At 42.9% G+C, this 22,214-nt stretch overlaps 1 pseudogene; it reads right to left on the bottom strand.

Annotated features, from left to right (window-relative positions):
• Window positions 1–2,092: 2,092 nt before the first annotated feature.
• Window positions 2,093–21,895, bottom strand: LOC148137890 (uncharacterized; annotated as a pseudogene).
• Window positions 21,896–22,214: the final 319 nt, after the last annotated feature.

Raw genomic sequence — 22,214 nt, 5'->3', positions numbered from 1 at the left:
GCAAAATATTCATCAAAAGACTGATGATTGCAAATAAAATATGTTTTGAAGTGCAAATAATTATCATGTCAAAAACATCAAATCAGTAGGTTTTGAGAGCAGTGTTAAAGAGGAGTGGGACCAGATTTGCAGGAAGAACAGTGTGATTCCAATGTGTCTCTGTCACTGAACCAAGGCAGACCAAACTGAACCCACTGTGTCTCTATTAGTGACCCAGGGCAGAGCAGACTGACCACAGTGTCCCTGTCATTGACCCTACTGTGTCTCTGTCACTGACCCGGGGAGAGCAGAGCGATCACATTGTGTCTCTGCCTCTGAGTCTGGAAAGAACAGACTGACCCCACTGTATTTTTCTTACTGAACCAAGGGGACAGAATCACATCTCCGAATGGTTGAAAGACCTAATTCTGTACTGTGAAGGTTTGAGTTTAGGGTGAACCTATAAGTGTAAGATCAGTCTATTTAAATTATTTCCTTCTGCAAGTCTCTCCTTATTAGATAAAAGTGTTGCAAAATTGAAGCATGATTCTGTGGCTGTGATCACATCCATAGTCGAATAGCTGGTGTTTGTCTGTCCAAGATGAATTCAACAGATTTTGGGGAATTGTGGAGTTTTCTGTCCCTCACCTATTGTAACATTTCCAGTTTGTCACCAATGTCTTGTTTTTGTTCTCTGAGATGATGAATTCACAGATTCTTTCTTTTAAAATTTGTGTGATCACATTTAGTTTACATCATTATCAGTCTTAGTCTTACTCTGTATTGAACAAACACTTGATGATAGTGAGTCAATTCCCTTTTGGGCTTAAAATTATTTTAGGCTTAAACTCCACAGGACAATTCCATTTATGTTAATTGGCCAATAAAATTTGGGAGATTTATCCTGCCGATGTTAATTCTGTTTAATCTAATGGTTTGTTCGAAAACAACACAGCAAATTTTACTAGTAAATGTTCATCCTTTTGTTGTGACAATTCAGTCATTAAATTGCATGAGGTCAAGATTTTCTCCCTGTCTGTTGTTGTGTCTACCTGTCACTGTCTCTCTCTTGTTCTCTTCCTTTCTAGAAGTCTATTGACATCACTTTCTGTTTCCATCTCTGCCACTGTCTTTCTCTCTCTCTCTCTGTTTCTTTCTTTCCCAATGCCTCTCTGTCAATCAGCCTCCCTCACTCTCTCTGTTTTTCTCTCTTGCCTCTGCTCCTCTTATAGGTTTACCTCTCTCTCTCTCTCTCTCTCTCTGTTTTTCTTTCTATCCCTCTTTGTCAGTCTGTCTACATCTCTCTGTGTTTTTCTATCTCTGTCTCTGCACCCTCTCTGTTTGTCTGTCTACATGTCTCTCACTGTTTGATTTTCTCTCTCTCCCTGTTGTTCTGTCTTCGACTTTATATTTTCTCATTCTCCGTATCACGCTCTTTTCCTGTCTCCTTCACTCTCTCTCGAACACCCAAGAGCAATCTACTGTTCTGTGGCTGGGACTTTCACTGTAAATGTGATTATTCAGTTGCCCAATCAAAATTCATTAATATATGACTAAGAATAACAGATTCACAACGTTTTATTTTCAGTTCTAGAATCCTATTATTTCCATGTGGTGCAAAATAAATACATTTCCATGAATTTGATTTTTTTTCATATAGAAATGAAAAGGTTCTCAGCGTTCTCTTCAGAGTTGTTACCTCTGATTCTTTATCACTCATCAACAATTTATCTTCACTCTGGGCAATGTGCCCCATCCAGGAGGAAGCTGAGTGAGAAATTACAACATGAAAATGTCTGACTGAAATGCATGGATTACACACCTGCCTTTCCCTTCCTTAACTCAACAAACTCATGTTTCTTGGAAGATAGCAAAGACATGGAAAGGCCTTTTAATCTCTCCATTGGATCCTGACAATTCGAGTCCTGCCCAGCCACCCTATATGATACAGGGGCCAGAGATGTTGAAAGCGGAATCACTGTCAATGAAGTGGGAGCATTAAAGAAAGAACTGTCCATTTGGGGCTGAGAGTGGGATTACTTAATTAATGCTCCTTTGCAAGTGTTCTTTCTTTCAGACTTTTGTTAAGCAGGGCCTGTGTTAGTGGCCTTTGTTAGTCCCACAGTCTCCCTTGGTGTGATGGTCTTCCATTAGCGTCAGGCTCTCTGCTAGTGACAGTCTCTCCATTAGTGTTGGGGTCTCCATTGTTAACATGGTCTCCGTTAGTGTCACGGTCTCCGTCAGTGTCATGGTCTTCCATTAGTGATAATCTGTCCATATTTGCCTCTTTGTCTCCATTACTGTGACAGTCTTCTGTTCATATCAGGGTCTCTGTTAGTGACAGACTCTCCGTTTGTCATGGGGTCTCTGTGAGTGACATGGTATTCTGTTAGTGAGAGGCTCTGCATTAGTGTCACAATCTCTGTTATAATTGATGTGAGTGGGACCGGCACGCATTGCGCAGATGATATTTGGTATCACACTACAAGCCAGTCCTGACAGATTTTACAATATTGGAGATCCTATCATAACCACAGGGGAATGGTTCCAGTACTAACCTGGGTCAGAGGTTGGTCAAGCACAACCTGAAGTGTCACTGAGCTCTCATGTTGGGAATCCTCCAATTGTTTTCTTTGAAAAAAAAATTACACACTTGAGCACAAACTTATTACACAGACTACAATATGTTTATGGCACAACTGAACATAGCTATAAATACAATTTATGTAAAAGATTAATACAGCAATTAACACAGGTTTCCTATACAATTGAATAAAACCTTCACAGACACATCTTCATCCCCTTCTGTGCGCCATAGATCCTCAATGGTTGCTACTTAAATTTCCAATGAATCTTGTTGTCATGAGGGACTTTCCACATGGTTTCCATTTTATTTCAGAATTCCAAGAATTGCTTTTCTGGAGTCAGTGTAACATCTCAGGCATTTCATTTTATCCTTTACGGATATACAAATGAGTAAATACAAACTGCAATAACGAGTCCAAATAACAGACAACTTCTCAATCCTTTGATCATACAACAACATAATTCAAGACCTTTCCCACTCTGTTTATGCTCTCTTCTATTCTCGACTATCAGGCACCCCTCCTCATCTCTCTAACCTCCTACAGGCCTTACACCCCTGCCTATCTCTGTGACATTCTCCAGCACTGACACCCCTCACTACCTCTGTAATATCCTCCAGCACTGACGCTTTCCCCTACCTTTATTATGTCCTGCAGCACTGACACCACTCCCTACCTCTGTAAGGTCCTCAAGCACTGACACCCCTCCCTACCTCTGTAATATCCTCCAGCACTGACACCCCTCCCTATCTCTGTAACATCCTCGAGTACCACTACTTCTCCTTATCTCTGTAGCTTGCTCAAATACTGATACCCCTCCCTGTTTATGTAACTTTCTCCATCACCGACACTCTCTCTTTTGATGTAACCTCCTCAGCACTGACATCCCTCCCTATCTGTATAACCTCTTCTAGCACCGACACCCCTCCTAACATGACCTTGTCCTGCGCTGATACCCGTCCCTATCATGGTGACTTCTTCAGCACTGGCACCACCTCCCTCTGAAACTTTCTCCAGGATTGACAACCCTCCATATCTGTGTAACCTCCTCCAGCACCGACAAACCTCTTTATCTATGTAACCTCCTCCAGCATCTCAAATCTCTCGCTGTAATCTCCTGCAGCTCCAACTCTCTTGCCCATATCTCCTACTGCTGGCATCTCATACAGCACTTACACTCCTCCTGAACTCTGTATCTTCTTCAAGCCGCTCCATGACAAACTATATCTGTAATGTCCAGTTGATGGGTCAGAGATTCATTCATGTCCACAAAGATTGTTAATCAGTCACGGACACAGTGAGTTTTTGTTGAATGCAGAGGCCCCGGTTTAGAGCAGTCCCCTGTGAGGAAGGGCCCAACACACCACCAACCACAGGGCATTTCCCCGTGTCTTCCCACAAAAACTGGGCTGGATCAGCATTTCTGTAAAATTAACAAATGGGTCGCTTGAAAACAGGTCAATTTCCTTATGCAATATACTTTAAAACTGACAGTAACTGGCCATACTCCAATTAAAGATGAGAAACCACACAGCATTCATTCAGAAACTGACAGCATACGTGCATCCTGTCAACTGGGACTGGGACACCAAAGGTGCCTCACTTTGCTAACTCTGTCACAATTTTCTTTAGTTTTGATTGTTCTTGGATGACATTTATTGAGGATCCTGTCATTTTTTGATTAGATTAGATTCCCTACAGTGTGGAAACAGCCCCTTCGACCCAACCAGTCCACACCGACTCTCCGGAGAGTAACCCACCCAGACCCATTTCCCTTTGACTAATTCACCTAACATTACGGGCAATTTAGCATGGCCAACTCACCTGACCTGCACATTGCTGGACTGTGGGAGGAAACCGGAGCACCATGAGAAAAATCGATGCAGACGGGGAGAATGTACAAACTCCACACAGACAGTCACCCGAGGCTAGAATTGAACCTGGAACCCTGGTGCTGTGAGGCAGCAGTGCTAACCACTGAGCCACCATGCCGCCCCATTTTTTTGCAACTTCTCCCATCTCACGCCCTCCCCAGTCCTTGCACCATTTTGGTTATTGTTGTCACTTTGTCATTTAAGTTTTCTGGCCTCCACCCCATCGCAAACATTCCCTTCTGCTCTTCTGTCTACCCTCCAGCTGATGTACAGGCATATTTCTGGCAGTTTCTTCACACACACACACAGTCGATATGTTATCATTCACAGAGATACAGAGACACAGAAGGGTCATCAATCCCACAGGCTAAGACAGAGACAGTGTTCAGTCCCACTCTGATCCCATCTTCGAGTGACATATTTTCATTCTAACATGCAAACAGAGCAAGAGCGAAAGGAATCATTTACATTTCCCACAAGTTTGTCTGTAAAGAAATTCCAGCCTCCAAATCACATCGACATTAAGATCTGTGTTAATCACTCAGTAGTAACCCACAGCAACAAATTCAATGAAACATTGTGGAGATTTGTAATTTGAAAAGCTGTAAACTCCAGACATGGCTAGCATTATATAAAAACAGAGTCATTTCCTCTGATGAAAGTTCATCGACCAGAAACGCTCATTTTGTTTTACTCTCTAAAGGATGCTGCCTTACTGCTGAGAATTTGCATCACTTTGGGTTTTACATCATTTAGGTTTGCTCCATGTTCAGAAAGGACACAAGTTATTTAATTAAAACAGGCATTCACAAAAAAAAAACATTCAGGTCATTTATAATTGAAATAACACATAGACATCTACTTGTACATTGCAACATTAAATATACAATTCCAAACACAAATATTGAGGTGAGCATTAAATATATGAACATAATCCATCAGACTTGCAAAGAAGTACAGAGACCGGATGCAGAGTGACTCTCACTCTCATGAAACCGTAGAAATAAACTATACACCAAATCACAATTAAAGGCAGGAACATTAAGATAGTGAATGAACAGCACCGTCAACTCCAAAAACTGTAACTAGTCGAATAGCCGATCCTATTCCATAACTATTTTAAAACAAATAGAATAACAATAAGTGTTCCCCCACTTATACTTCATTCACTTGCCCTACCTTATTTCCCAGGAGGAAGTATCCCGGAGGACCATTTACATTTGATTGAGGAAGGTTCTTGAATACATTTAATAAATTTCTCCCTTCCATTACCACTCAATGTTTGGAAATTTAAATCCCATTCTACTGCAAGTCTATGTTTCTTAAAGCTATCTGCAAATCCCCCTACAAATTTTCTCCTCAATTTCCTGTTGACTATTGGGGGAGTGGTGGGTGTGGGTCTACTGTAAAATCCCATCAATCCTTTTTTTCTCAGTTTCACCCATATCGTTTCACTGGATAATCTCTCAGGAATATCCTCTCTAAGTACCGCTGCGATGTTTTCCCTAATTAAAAGTAGCACTCCCTCTCCTCTCTTGCCTCCCTTTCCATCTTTCCTACAAACAGACCATTCGGCTTGATTTTGGAGCACCATTTTGAACTACTTCTGATAATGGGTCACTGGACTTGAAACGTTATCTGTTTCTCTCCACTGAAGTTCTCCAGCAAATTCTCTATCCAGATTCAGCACCAAGTCATATTCCAAGTAACCCTTTCATCCTGTTTCTTTAGCTATTACTGTCATATTAGGAAATTCCTAGTATCAGCCTATTTAATTGGTTTCACTGCCCTGTTTGAAATTAACTATGATGTCATCTCCCTGCTCCTCTCTTCAAGGTTATGGTTGAAGGAATATGGGCAGCTGTCTGGGGTGGTACTTTCAAATACCTGATCTTAATGGTCATGAAACCATAGGGCACAGTTCTCCAACACAGTGTTGAAGTTCTGATCTATCTTCCCATTATGTTGGTCTTTGATCAAGGATAATTTCTACTCCATTGCCAATTCATGAAATGCTCCTTGAGACAAATCTTAGACAAATCTTCGCCACAACAGGTTTATATTCACCAATATGGAATAAATCACAAACACAATTACATGATTCATAGTGATTAAAGTATTACAACAATAAACTAATAGAGTTGTATAAAATCAGGATGGCATGGATTGAGTAAATAGATAACATCTTTTCCGTGAGGTGAGGGAGTCTAGAACTAAATGGCAAAGATTTAAGGTGAGAGGGGAAAGATTTGAAAGGGACTTAAGGGGCAACGTTTTCACAAGAAAGGATGGAGCGCATATGGAATGTTTTTGAGGGATATGGACCAAGTTCTGGCAAGTGAGATGAGATTAAGTTAGAATATTTGATTGGCATGGACGAGTTGGACCGAAGGGTCTGTTTCCGTGCTGTCCATCTCAATGACTGCATGACCCTGTAAGTACTGCATTGGACTATCAAGATTTGTGTGTGTGTATTCGTGTGCAAATGTGCAAAGGCTTACATAAAACATCTTGTGTTACTTTGACAGCCCGATAATTTTTATACTTACGTTTTGATCTTAATCTGTTGGTAAGACTTTTTTGTCGATTTTACCGTTAATAATTTTCCTCTGCTCCCTTGGAATTTCAGAGATTTTTAAAATATGCAACATCACCCATTTAGATTTCCTATAATCCTTGTATAATCTTAGGATTTTTGTCATGGTCAGCATCTTTCTTTTACTGCTCTATCTCACCCTGTATGCTTGGGGCCAGCTTGGGGACTCTAGATCTGGAAGGATAATGGTTTATTTTATTCGGCCATGTCTCTAGAATCTCACTTTTGAAATCCCACCACTGATTTGTCACTTTGTTTCTGAATATCCAAATTCAGTCCAATATTGCCAGATAATCTCTCAGATTCAGAACATTTGTCGAAACCAAACATGAAAGTTTTACCTTTGTTATCTTTGTCTTGTGAATTTTTTTACCCTAAATGTAAATGTATTAATGTCACTTGCTCAAAAAACGGTCCAACTCTTGCAATGTATTCACGAGCCCAGCTTCATTTCAGAAGCTTAAATCAAGAATTGCTGACCCTCTCATTGTGCTATTGTCTGCTAAAGACGTTGATTAAATATAATTAAGAATTTTGTGCTCTCGGTCCCTTCCATTCTGTTCATATCCCAGTCAATATTTGAGAGATGAAATCACCAACTATTACTGCTTTATTGTTTTAACCTTCAGAAATGTCTTGCAAACTGCTCTTCTCTTTTCCTCAGAGGATTTGGTCATTAACAGTAAACTACTAGCAGTGTGACGGTCACCTTTTTTAAACTTCTCAGTTGAACATGTGTCAGCTGTTTTATTGATTCATTGAGTATATCAGTGAGGACCCCTCTTCACGAGAGTTGAGGTGGAGACCTTCCATTGAGAACAAAGAAGCTCATGTTGGATACATGGGGGTGGAAGGTGACATCATCAGATCAGACGAAGTTGGAATAGCAGGGAGAATGGAGTGGCCCCCATACAGGAAGCAGGATGTGAGCAAATGTATTCGAGGTAATTGTGGTAGTCATTGGGATTGATGGATAATTGGTGTGCAATCGATCTCCAGAACTGGAAACAGAGAGGTAATGAAGGGAAGTCTCAGAAAAGGATCAGGTGGCTATGAGGGAAAGATGGAGGTTGGAAGAAAATTAATGTAGTTTTTTTTTCTAATTCTGGCAAGAGCAGGAATATATTGGAGAAAGAGCTGTGAGTTAATCTCCCAAACAGGATTGGACGAAGGAATATTCTACATATCCCCCCAAAAAAGGCAGATATAACTATGACTTGTACAGATAGCCAGAAGTACATCTTTGACTTGGAGAAAGTGAGATAAGTTAAAGAAAAAAGTTACAATTCAGCTCAGCCTCGAGTAAGTGGATATTGCTGGAAGGTGACTGTTCAGGTCTCTGAGGAAGAAACAGAGAAACTCCAGACCACTCATCCTGATGACAGATGGATATGCAGAGGGATGGTACATCCACTGTGAAGAGGAGACAGGTGGTGACAAAGGAAAAAAAAATAGTAATTTTGCAACTAACTTAAAGCCCCAGAAAAATTGTGAATATGGGTGTTGCTTCCAATTGCTTTCCACATTGCTCCCCTGTACTCATTCCCCCTCCGCCTGAAGCCTTTCCTTCCTGCCATGACTGTTTCTGTATCACTTTATTGATAAGATAAAACTAAGCTCCAGTGCAGTCCCCGTTATCAATCGCACTTGTTACATCCTCAAAGAAATTTTATCCAATTGAAAACAATGTGGACTCTCCCAAATTAACTTGAACTGATCAATGTGTCCTGCTGTATCTGGTTGAATAATATCTTTCAACAGTTTCCCTGTGACATGTTGAGCTAACGAGCCTATGCTTCCGCTTTCTGTCTCTCTTTTTAATGTGAAACTTCCACCTGCTATCTTCGAATACACTGGGCTGAACCGTGAATCACCAGGAAGAGCAACAGTTTCAAGAATCGAATACGAAAGCTCTGTCTCTCGCTGGATACTGGTTTCCCATTCCCCATCCAAGTGGGCAATTTCTTTAGGAGCTGAAAGGTTCTGACAGGTGGATGGCAGATACTTTGCAGACACTTTGAATCAATATCAAGATGGCGGCACAGAATGGCAACTCTGTACACTTTTCACTTTCCTGATGTAATCCTATACTTGAGTACACGTGACAATAAAATCTAATTCTAATTCCAAAATTAAGCCTCGAGGGAGTCAATTTGATTAACAGAATAGGTCCATAATTTCCATTTATTTAACAAATAAATACATTCTCGTTGCAACGATAGTAACCAATTTGCAGCACTGTTGGCACGGGTACTTTGTTTTATTCCTCTTCAACACAAACACTGACCAGTCTTGGATCATGAGATGTATATGCATGTCGGATACACAAGGAATGACCAACTAACAGATTATTATTCAGAACTATGAGAAGTTATTCCTGCTTTTAGTAGCAGAGATTTTATGATCTGCCACATGGACTAACCAGTCGTGCTATCTGAAAATGCTTCACTGTTCCGAAAATCCTCAAAGAAAATTCAGCCAGCATTGCTCCCTGCTTATCATTGTGAAATTGTGATTCAACTGAGCATTGGGAGATTTTCCTAATTCCTTAGTGGCAATGATCACACCCCTTCCCGTCCAAACACACACTGCATCCATTGGAGATATCCAACAAAGGTGTGCACACCCAATAATTTAATTTATATTCTTTTCTGAAATTTCTGGCATTCTTAATCTTGGTTGTGAAAATATTTTCTTCAGATGTGATTCATCAATTAATTAAAGGGACTTGAACTTTGGTGGATGGGCCAGAATTTATTTCCTTTGAGAAATGATGTGGTAGCTACATTCTTGTGTTACTGTTGTCCTGATGATGTGAGAAGAATTAGTTAGTTGTATGAATGGGAGGGGTGTTGCAGAGGGATTTTCCAGGATCTTGACAGAAGAACACCAAAAGAATCACCCTTGTTCCAGAGAGTTGTTCTCTCATATCGAGAGACAACGGTGGTAAGTTTAACCTAAGGATCACCTCACCTCTCCACATCTCACACCAAACATCCAGCCAACTGTGCTACTGACCCCCTGCAGCAGTGGTGGCTGGATGGCTGATTTGTCTTGTCAAATGACACCAGTAGCGTAGATTCAGTTCCCATTCTGCCTGGGGTTACTAAGAAAGTCCCACCTTCTCAACCTTGCCCCTCCTCTGAGGTATGTTGACCCTCAGGTTAAACTCACGATCAGCCGTCTCGTGAATGAGAGAGTAGCTCTGTAGCCCACTGGGACCATGGCACAATGTTATAATGCAATTCAGGGATGGTGAGTGGCTTGCAAGGGATCTTGGAAGTGGTGGTGTTCCTCAGCATTTAATGCTTTTGTCTTTAGGATGGTGGTGGTCTTGGATTTGGGAGATGCTGTGTAAGCATTGGTGAATTTCTGCAGTGTGTACTGTCAGTGATACATAATACTGCTACTGAACAGCAGTGGTGGATGGCCTACATGTTTGCAGGTATGGTTCCAATCAAACAGCCTACTTTGTCTCTAAATAGAAAGTTGACTTTCCTCCTTGAAACTGTTTTAAAGAAGAGTTATACTGGACACAAAAGGGATTTCTCTCCCCAGGTGCTGGCAGGCTTGCTGAATTTCTCCAGCAATTTCTGCTTTCAAATGTCCACTTATATTCCGCCTGTTTCAGGGTGCTGTCCATTTTCTTGAGGTTGTGTTCCATCGCTGGTCTGATATGTGCCATGCAAATAGGGGAGACACTTTCAGAATCTGTGATGTATTCTTGACTTCTGGCTTGCTCTTGTATCCACAAAACTTAAATTGTGAATCCAGTTCAATTTCAGCTCAGGTTGTTGATCGTAGGGGATTCAGCAATGGCGAAGCCTTTGACTGTCAAGAGGCATCATGTAGGCAATCTCTTATTGGAGGCACTAATTGCTTTGCATTTGTGTAGAGCAAATGTTCATTCCCATTTGTCATCCCAGGCCTGGACGTTGCTGGGATCTTGCTGCAGATAGACACTGTGTGCTTTAATTGTACATTGTACAATTATTAGTGAACACTCTGAATTATGACTCAATGATGGTGGAATGTCAGTTATACAGTCACTGAGGATAGTTATGCCGAGGGCACAATATTGTAGAACTCCTGCCGTGAAGTCCTGGAGCTTAGATGGCTCACATCTACTAACCACACCAATTCCTGTGGGTCTGGAGTGACATGTAGTTCAGACTAGGTAAGGACAGAGATTTTCTCTCTCGAAAGGCCATTAGAAAAGAACATAGAACAGTACAGCACAGAACAGGCCCTTCAGCCCACGATGTTGTGCCGACCATTGATCCTCATGTATGCACCCTCAAATTTCTGTGACCATATGCATTCCAAGAGTCTCTTAAATGTCCCCAATGACCTTGCTTCCACAACTGCTACTGGCAACACATTCCATGCTCTCACAACTCTCTGTGTAAAGAACCCGCCTCTGACATCCCCTCCATACTTTCCTCCAACCAGCTTAAAACTATGACCGCGTGTTAGGCATTTCAGCCCTGGGAAAAAGTCTCTGGCTATCGATTCTGTCTATGCCTCTCATTATCTTGTATACCTCAATTAGGTCCCCTCTCCTCCTACTTTTCTCCAATGAAAAAAGGCTGAGCTCAGTCAACCTCTCTTCATAAGATAAGCCCTTCGGTCTAGGCAGCATCCTGATAAACGTCCTCTGAACCCTCTCCAAAGCATCCACATCTTTCGTATAATAGGACGACCAGAACTGGATGCAGTATTCCAAGTCCGGTCTCACCAAAATTTTATCGAGCTGCAACAAGATCTCACGACTCTTCAACTCAATCCCCCGTTAACGAAAGCCAAAACACGATATGTTTTCTTAACGACCCAGTCCACTTGGGTGGCCATTTTAAGGGATCTATGGACCTGCACACCAAGATCCCTCTGTTCCTCCACACTGCCAAGAATCCTATCCTTAATTCTGTACTCAGCTTTCAAATTCGACCTTTCAAAATGCATCTCCTCGCATTTATCCAGGTTGAACTCCATCTGCCACCTCTCAGCCCATCTCTGCATCATGTCAATATCCCACTGCAGCCTATAACAGCCCTCTATACTGTCAACGACACCTCAAACCTTTGTGTTGTCTGCAAACTTGTTAACCCATCCTTCAATCCCCTCATCCAAGTCATTAATAAAAATTACAAACAGTAGAGGCCCAAGTACAGAGCCCTATGGAACACCACTCACCACTGACTACCAGGCAGAATATTTTCCTTCTACTGCCACTCGCTGTCTTCTGTTGGCCAGCTAATTCTGTATCCAGACAGCTAAGGTCCCCTGTATCCCATTCCGCCTGACCTTCTGAATGAGCCCACCATGGGGAACTTTATCAAATGCCTTGATGAAGTCCATGTACACCACATCCACAGCTCGACCCTCATCAACCTTTCTAGTCACATCCTTAAATAACTCGATAAGGTTTGTGAGGCATGACCTGCCCCTCACAAAGCCGTGTTGACTGCAGTTAATCAAGCCATGCTCTGCCAGATGTTCATAAATCCTATCCCTCAGAATCCTTTCTAACACCTTGCAGACGACAGATGTGAGACTTACTGGTCTGTAATTGCCGGGGATTTCCCTATTTCCTTTCTTGAAGAGAGGAATTACATTTGCCTCTCTCCAGTCCTCAGGTACGACTCCAGTGGAGAGCGAGGATGCAAAGAGCTTCGAAAGTGGCGAAGCAATCGCATTTCTCGCTTCCCAAAGCAGCCGAGGACAAATCTGGTCTGGCCCTGGCGACTTGTCAATCTTAATATTTGACAAAATTTTCAGCACATCAGCTTCCTCTATCTCTATCCATTCCAGCATGCACACCTGCTCTTCAAAGCTTTAATTCACTACAAAGTTCGTTTCTTTTGTAAAGACAGAAGCAAAAAACTCCCTTAGGGTTTCCCTTACCGACTCAGACTCCACACCCAAGTTCCCTATGCTATCCCTGATCAGCCCTACTCTTTCTTTGACCATTCTTTTATTCCTCACATAAGTGTAAAATGCCTTTGTGTTCTCCCAGATGGGCCTTTGCTGCAATTGACAATAGTTTTATGGTCAACATTACAGTAATAATTCCATATATTTCTTTAATTGAATTTCTGGCAACTTTCATGATGGGATTTGATCCAGGTCCATGGTAATAGTTCTGAAGTATCTGAATGTGACCAAATTCAATGACTGGCTTCCAAGTTGAACCCACAAGGAGAAAGTGAGGACTGCAGATGTTGGAGATCAGAGCTGAAAATGTGTTGCTGGAAATGCGCAGCAGGTCAGGCAGCATCCAAGGAGCAGGAGAATCGACGTTTCGGGCATGAGCCCTTCTTCAGGGCTGATGATTCCTGAAGAAGGGCTCATGCCCAAAATGTCGATTCTCCTGCTCCTTGGATGCTGCCTGACCTGCTGCGTCTTTCCAGCAACACATTTTTAGCTCTGATTCAGAACCCACAACTTGATATTTCTGTTTCAATTTCAAGCTACATATTTACGTTTTGTTATTGATTACTGAGTGTCATGTTAATTTGCCCTGGTTAGAAATCAAGAATGCAGACCGATTAAGTGGTGGCTGTGAACTGCATGAACTTCAATCCATTGTGAATAATTGTGAGACCATTCATTTCGTCCCCGTTCAAAATGGGTTAGTGTGTTTGCGCAGTTGGATGTTTGAAGTAAATACGGATGTGCAGAGTGAGTTGTTTTCCTATGCAAAGGCAGGTCTTGAGTAGAAAGTCAAAGGATAATTTACAGATGCGTGAGGTATTTATGGTGTGTGTATATGTGCATGTGGATGTGCACACGTGTGCCCACATCTGTGTGTGTGTGTGTGTATGTGTGTGTCTATGTGTTGTGGGTGGGGGAATGAGAGCGTGCAGGGCTTGGTTTTGAATGACAAGTAGGTTTACAAATGACACAAATATTGACCGGATGGATGGCAGTGAGGAAAATAGTTTTAAGTTAAAGATAGATATTGACAGGTTTATCAGAGGGGCAGATCAGATAAAATGTAACCCTGATAAATGTGAGGTGATGCACTTTGAAAGAAGTTACAAGACAAGGTAATGGTCAACGAATGGTAATTCATTAGGATGCTTCGAGGAAGAGAATGAGCTTGAGGTGATTTTGAACAGATCCCTGAAGCAACAGGACAGGTTCTTAGGACGTTTAAGAAGATGTTCAGGACACATGCCGTTACCAGTCGAGTTATGTATAATAGGTTAATTAAAATCTTGCAGAATTCTCAGATAATCTTCTTCACCTTACCACAAATCTTGGTGTCATGTGCAAACTTCCTAAACGTACTTCCTAAATTCTCATACAAATCATTTATATAGGTAAAGAATAACAATTAACTCAGCACTGATCCCTGTGGCACACTCCTCATTACAGGCTTCCAGTCTGAAAGACAACACGCTACCAACGCCCCCTATCTTCTTCTGTCACTCCAATGTTGTATCCTATTGGCAAGCTGTCCCTGGATTCCACGAGATTCAACCTTACTCAACCACCTACCATGTGATATATTGTCAAAGGCTTAGCTAAGGCGTCTACCACATTACCCTTATCTATGTTCTTGTTCACTACTGCAAAAACTCAAGCAGTCGGAACATTGTTTAGCCCACAGTTGGAGTATTGTGCGCAGTTCTCGTCACTGCACCATAGGATGTGATTGCATTGGAAGGGGTGCAAACGTCATTCAGTCGAATGTTGCTTGCACTGCAGTGATTTAGCTGTGAAGAGGGAGGTTGGATCAGCTTGAGTTACTTTGTTTAGAGAAGACATCGGGATTTATCAGATTATGAGGGGCATGGACAGGGTGAACAGAATGCAGTTATTTCCCTCAGCCAAAGGAACAAGAGCAAGCGGGCATAACTTGTAATATGAAAGGCAGGACGTTTAGAGGGGACATAACACCCAGAGGATGGTAGGGGTCAGCAGTATTTTGCCTGTGAGTGTAACTGTTATTGACCAGGCCAGACCCCCTCAAAATATTTTTAAAAGGTAGCCGAGAGGCTAACTTTTGTTTTAATTTTAAAGGCAGATGTGAAGTGGGTCTTCCAGGTGTGAAGTGGGTCTTCCAGGTGTGATGGAACAGGTCAAATTATTTAGCTTTAAGCAAAACAGAATGTATTTAAGCACTGCAGCTGAAACACGAACAAATGAAAGCAGAATTTCGAATAACGTAACTATTGGAAAGTTTAAGTGACCTGATACAGTAATTATTACTAATTACATGTTCCAATACAGGAACATCCCACAAACACAGTCCTGGAAAAAAAACAGATATTTGGATCATCGATAGTCACAGGTGAAGTGCCGGAAGACTGGAGGTTGATAAACGTGGTGCCACTGTTTAAGAAGGATGGGAAAGACAAGCCAGTGAACTATAGAGCAGTGAGCCTGACCTCAGTGGTAGGCAAGTTGTTGGAGGGAATCCTGAGGGACAGGATGTACATTTATTTGGAAAGGCAAGGACTGATTTGGTATAGTCAACATGGCTTTGTACGTGGAAAATCATGTCTCATAAACTTGATTGAGTTTTTTGAAGAAGTAACAAAGAAGATTGATGAGCGCAGAGCAGTAGATGTGATCGATATGGACTTCAGTAAGGCATTCAACAAGATTCCCCATGGGAGACTGATTTGCAAGGTTAGATCTCATGGAATACAGGGAGAACGAGCCATTTGGATACAGAACTGGCTCAAAGGTAGAAGACAGAGGGTGGTGCTGGAGGGTTGTTTTTCAGACTGGAGACCTGTGACCAGTGGAGTGCCACAAGGAACGGTTCTGGGCCCTCTACGTTTTGTCATTTACATAAATGATTTGGATACGAGTATAAGAGGTACAGTTAGTAGATTTGCAGATGACCACAAAATTGGAGGTGTAGTGAACAGCAAAGAGGGTTACCTCAGATTACAACAGGATCTGGACCAGATGGGCCAATGGGCTAACACGTCGCAAATGGAGTTTAATGCAGAAAAATGCGAGGTGCTGCATTTTGGGAAAGCAAATCTTAGCAGGACTTATACTCTTAATGGTAAGGTCCTAGGGAGTGTTGCTGAACAAAGAGACCTTGGAGTGCAGGTTCATAGCTCCTTGAAAGTGGAGTCGCAGGTCGATAGGATAGTGAAGAAGCATTTGGTATGCTTTCCTTTATTGGTCAGAGTATTGAGTACAGGAGTTGGGAGGTCATGTTGCGGCTTTAGAGAACATTGGTGAGGCTACTGTTGGAATATTGCGCGCAATTCTGGTCTCCTTCCTATTGGAAAGATGTTGTGAAACTTGAAAGGGTTCAGAAAACAATTACAAGGATATTGCCAGGGTTGGAGGATCTGAGCTACAGGGAGAGGCTGAACAGGCTGGGGTTGTTTTCTCTGGAGCGTCAGAGGCTGCAGTGTGACCTTATAGAGGTTTACAAAATTATGAGGGGCATCAATAGGATAAATAGGCAAAGTCTTGTCCCTGGGGTCGGGAAGTCCAGAACTAGAGGGCATAGGTCTAGGGTGAGAGGGGAAAGATATAAAAGAGACCTAAGGGGCAACTTTTTCACGCAGAGGGTGGTACGTTTATGGAATGAGCTGCCAGAGGATGTGGTGGAGGCTGGTACAATTTCAACATTTAAGAGGCATTTGAATGGGTATATGAATAGGAGGGGTTTGGAGGGATATGGGCTGGGCACTGGCAGGTGGGATTAGATTGGGTTCTGATATTTGGTCAGCATGGACCGGTTGGACCGAAGAGTCTGCTTCTATGCTGTCCATCTCTATGACTCTTTGACTGCAGGTGCAAAGCAAAGTGCTGTTAGCAACAAGCAACAGTTCATCGAAAGTTGAACAAGAAAGGCTTAACTGAAAGGGCAATTAGATAGGCCTGAAAAAAGAAATTCAATCCAAATAATCACTTCTCAGACAGTGAACAAATACCAAAACAAAAAGATCTGAAGGAAAGTAGCATAATTCACTGCATGCCAATGTGGGATCAGCAATGATAGGCTCCTGTAAACTCCTGCTCACGGAATTCTCTGATGCACACTTGTGGATAGAATTTAAAAATATAAGAAGTTTCCTTCTCGTATACGAGAAGATTAAATAATATACTGTGAAAGAAATCTGTGTCTTTTGATTTTTAGTGTATTTTCAGCAATACTTGTGTTTCCATTCATTTCCCCCCAGCCTGATGCTGATATCACTTCCTTTGTCATTCATTTCTTTCCACAAATCAGCTGCTGTGTTGATGTGGAGAATACAAACTCCAACCAGAGAGCTCAGTTACAGATGAGATCCCATGCTCGGGAATGGCGCCGGATATGGCAGATGAACCAATATCCTCAGTGCTTTCATGGAAATGTTTTGTGACTCTCAGTGACTCCATCGAGCTCAATGAGAACTGCCCCTAGATGAACTATATTTGCTTGTGGCTTCATCATGGAGCCTTAGATCAATTCAAAAACAAGTCCTCATCATCACCAACAGTCATTGTTTCCATCTGTAAAATGGCTCCTACATCCATCCCTGCCTCAGTTCATAATTAGCAAATCAGTCATTCATCCTATTGTGAGCTCGTGACCCTCATATCCAGTGCCATATCAGTCTAAGAGCAAATTATGAACTCCACACATTTGCTTTATCCAGATTTCTTCCTTTACCTTGTTTGGCTTCCCAACAAATTCCATTTCCTCATCATCCAGTTAACGTAATAATCGACACATGTATATTGTCCTCCAAATTCTCGATTTTGAATTCGCATCTGTCTGCTTGGATTAGAATATAGAATATAAAACAATACAGCGCAGAACAGGCCCTTCGACCCTCGATGTTGCGCCGACCTGTGAACTATTCTCAGCTCGTCCGCCTACACTATCCCATCATCATCCATGTACTAATCTAAGGATTGTTTAAATCTCCCTAATGTGGTTGAGCTGACTACATTGGCATGTAGGGCATTTCACACCCTTACCACTCTCTGCATAAAGAACCTTCCTCTGACATCTGTCTTAAATCTATCACCCCTCAATTTGTAGTTATACCCCCTCGAACACACAGATGTCATCATCCTAGGAATAAGACTTTCACTGTCTACCCTATCTAATCCTCTGATCATCTTGTATGACTCTATCAAATCCCCTCTGAGCCTTCTTCTTTCCAATGAGAACAGACCCAAGTGTCTCAGCCTTTCCTCATAAGACCTTCCCTCCAGAACAGGCAACATCCTGGTAGATCTCCTCTGCACGTATTCCAATGCTTCCACATCCTTTGTGTAATGGGGCGACCAGAACTGTACACAATATTCCAAGTGTGGCCATGCTAGCATTTTGTATAGTTGCAGCATGATATTGCAGTTCCTGAACTCAATCCCCCTACCAATGAAACCTAACACACCGTATGCCTTCTTACTAGCACTACCCACCTCGGTGACAACTTTCAGAGATCTATGCACATGGACTCCAAGATTCCTTTGCACATCCACACTACCAAGAATCTTTCCATTGGCCCAGTACTCTGTCTTCCTGTTATTCTTCCCAAAGTGCATCACCTCAAATTTAGCTGCATTGAACTCCATTTGCCACCTCTCAGCCCAAATCTGCAGTTTATCCAAGCCCCCCTGCAACCTGTAACATTCTTCCAAACTGTCCACTACTCCACCGATTTTAGTGTCGTCTGCAAATTTACTAATCCATCCACCTATGCCTGCGCCTAAGTCATTTATAAAAATGACAAACAGCAGTGGTCCCAAAACAGATCCTTGTGGCGCACCACTAATAACTGTACTCCAGACTGAATATTTTCCATCAACCAACACTCGTTGCCTTCTTTCAGAAAGCCAGTTTCTAATCCAAACTGCTCAATCATCCTCAATTCCATGCCTCTGCGTTTTTTCCACTAGCCTACAATGTAGAACCTTATCAAAGGCTTTATTGAAGTCAATGTATACCACGTCAACTGCCCTACCCTCATCTACATGTTTTGTCACTTTCTCAAAAATCTCAATGAGGTTCGTGAGACACGACCTGCCCTTGACGAAACCATGTTGACTATCTGAAATCAAATTGTTGCTTGTTAGATGATTATAAATCTTATCTCTTATAATCCTTTCCAAACCTTTCCTCCATCAGAAGTAAGGCTCGCTGATTTATAATTTCCTGGGTCATCGCTACTGCCCTTCTTGAACAAGAGCAATCCTCCAGTGCTCTGGTACCAAGCCTGTAGACAATAATGACTCAAATATCAAAGCTAAAGGCTCTGTTATCTCCTCCCTAGCTTCCCAGAGAATCCTCGGATAAATCCCATCTGGCCTAGGGGACCTGCCTACTTTCACGCCTTCTTGAATTGATAACACCTGTGCATAACTAACCTCGATCCTAATATCTTGTATCTCATTCTTCTCCTCTACAATATTCTCCTTTTCCTGAGTGAACACTGATGAGAAATGTTCATTTAACATCGCTCCGATTTCTACAGGGTCCACACTCAACTTCCCACGTCTGTCTTTAACTGGCCCTATTCCTACCCTAATCATCCTTTTTATTCCTCACAAACCTACATAAAGCTTTAGAGTCCTCCTTTGTTCTATTTGCTAGATTGCTCATGTCCTCTCTTGGCTCTTCTTAACTCTCTCTTTAAATCCTGCCTAGCTAATCTGTAACTCTCCATCGCCTCATCTGTACCATCTTGTCTCATCAACACAAAAGCCTCTTTCTTCTTCTCAACAAGAGATGCAATTTCTGCAGTAAACCACGGTTCCCTGACCTTATCACTTCCTCCCTGCCTGACAGGGACATGCCTATCAAGGACAAGCAATAATCTGTTCCTTAAACCAGTTCCACATTTCCATTGTCTGCATCCCCTGCACTTTTCTACCCCATTCTATGCATCCTAATTCTTACCTAATCGCATTAAAATTGCCCTTGCCCCATCGATAACTCTTGACCTGTGGCATGTACCTATCCCTTTCCATCACTAAACTAAACCTAACTGATTAATGGTCACTCTCTCCAAAGTGCTCACCTACAACTAAATCAAACACTTGGTCTGGTTCATGACCAAGCACCAGATCCAATGTGGCCTCCCCTCTTGTTGGCCCTTCGACATACTATGTCAGGAAACCCTCCTGTACACATTGGACAAAAACTGATCCATCTGACTTACTAGAGTTATAGCATTTCCAGTCAATGTTGGGGAAGTTAAAGTCCCCCATAATGACCACCTGTTCCTTTCAGTCCTACTCAGAATAATTTTGTCAATCCTCTCTTCCACCTCCCTGGAACTCTGCGGAGGCCTATAAAAAACTTCCAAGCAGTGTGACCTCTCCGCTCCTGTTTCTAACCTCAGCCCACACTACCTCAGTCGATGAGACCTCATCAAAAATTCTCTCAGCCACCGTTATACTATCTTTGACTAACAAGGCCACGCCTCCTCCTCTTTTATCGCCTTGCCTGTTTTTAATGGAAGTGGGCGGCACGGTGGCACAGTGGTTAGCACTGCTGCCTCACAGCGCCAGAGACCCGGATTCAATTCCTGCCTCGGGTGACTGACTATGTGGAGTTTGCACATTCTCCCCGTGTCTGCGTGGGTTCCTCCAGGTGTTCCGGTTTCCTCCAAAAATGTGCAGGTCAGGTGTATTGGCCACGCTAAATTGCCCGTAGTGTTAGGTGCAGGGGTAAATGTAGGGGAATGGGTCTGGGTGGGTTGCGCTTCGGCGGGTCGGTGTGGTCTTGTTGGGCCGAAGGGCCTCTTTCCACACTGTAAGTAATCTAATCTGAACCCTGGAACCTGCAACATCCATTTCTCACCCGCCTCTATCCATGTCTCCGAACTGGCCACAACATCGAAGTCCCAGGTACCTATCCATGCTGCAATCTCACCTACCTGTGACCCTGAAATCCTGTCCCTGTCCTTCCTACTCTCATCCTCCTGTGCACTGCAACTACACCTTCGGTTCCCATTCCCCCTGCTGAGCGAGTTTAAACCCACCCAAATAGCACCAGCAAATTCCCCACCCAGGATATTAGTATCCCTCTGGTTCAAGTGAAGACCGTCCTGTTTGTACAAGTCCTATCTTCCCCAGAAAGAGCCCGAATTATCCAAAATCCTGAAACCCTCCTTTCTGCACCAAGCTTACAGCCACGTGTTCAGCTGATATCTCTCCCTATTCCTTGCCTTGCTATCACGTGGCACGGGTAACAAACCAGAGATAACAACTCTGTTTGTTCTCGCTCTCAGCTTCCACCCGAGCTCCCTGAAATCCTGCCTTACATCCCTATCCCTCTTTCTATCTATGTTGTTGGTATTTACATAGACAACGACTTGAGGCTGGTCACCCTCTCCCTTCAGGACCCCAAAGATACGATCCGAGACATCACGGGCCCTGGTACCTGGGAGGCAACACACCAACCGTGAATCTCGTTCGTTCCCAACAAACCTTCTATCTGAGCCTCAAACTATTGAGGCCCCAATGACTAACACTCTCCTTTCCCTCCTTCCCTTCTGTGCAACAGGGACATGCTCTGTTCCAGAGAACTGGGCCCCACTGCTTGCCCCTGGTAAGTCGTCCCCCTCAACAGCATCCAAAACGGTATACATGTTTCTCACGGGAATGGCCACACAGGATCCCTCCACTGACTCGTTTCCCCCCTTTCGAAGAGTCACCCAGCTTTCTTCTTGCCGAGGAGTAACCACTTCCCTGTAACTCCTATCCATCATTGCCTCCCGAATGATCCGAAGTTCATCCATCTCCCGCTCCAGTTCCCTAACATGGTCTTGGAGGAGCGAGGGTTGGGTGCACTTCCTGCAGATGTACTTGGATGGGACACTAATGGCGTCCCTGACCTCAAACATCATGCAGGAGGAACATTGCTCTCCCTGCACTGCCATCCCTGCTAGTCAACTAGTCACAAAGTAAAAAAAGAGATGCTTAACTAATATGTTCCTGGTCTTTATGGTTAGAGGAGGTGGTTGGGTGGGAGGCCCTACAAAGCTAGGGTCTCGGGTTGAGAAAACACTGACTTATATAGAAGGACGGAAATAAAAATAAGAAATCCCTCCTTTCCCAGAAACCTCTGCTCTCTGACTTCAAATTTAAAAGCACCAATCAGTGACTCACCACTCCCGGCAGGACCCTGGTGTCAGCTCCTGCCCTTCAAGTAGCTGCTGCCGCTGAAAACCGAAAAAAAAAAAACAGATTGGTGCGACT

The sequence above is a fragment of the Chiloscyllium plagiosum genome, unplaced genomic scaffold (genome assembly GCF_037043375.1).
Source record: "Chiloscyllium plagiosum isolate Xiang-an unplaced genomic scaffold, Cpla_swu_hap1 HiC_scaffold_42, whole genome shotgun sequence".
In the NCBI taxonomy this organism is placed as follows: Eukaryota; Metazoa; Chordata; class Chondrichthyes; order Orectolobiformes; family Hemiscylliidae; genus Chiloscyllium; species Chiloscyllium plagiosum.
Note: the sequence above shows the minus strand (reverse complement) of the source record. Positions and strands in the feature narration are given on the sequence as shown.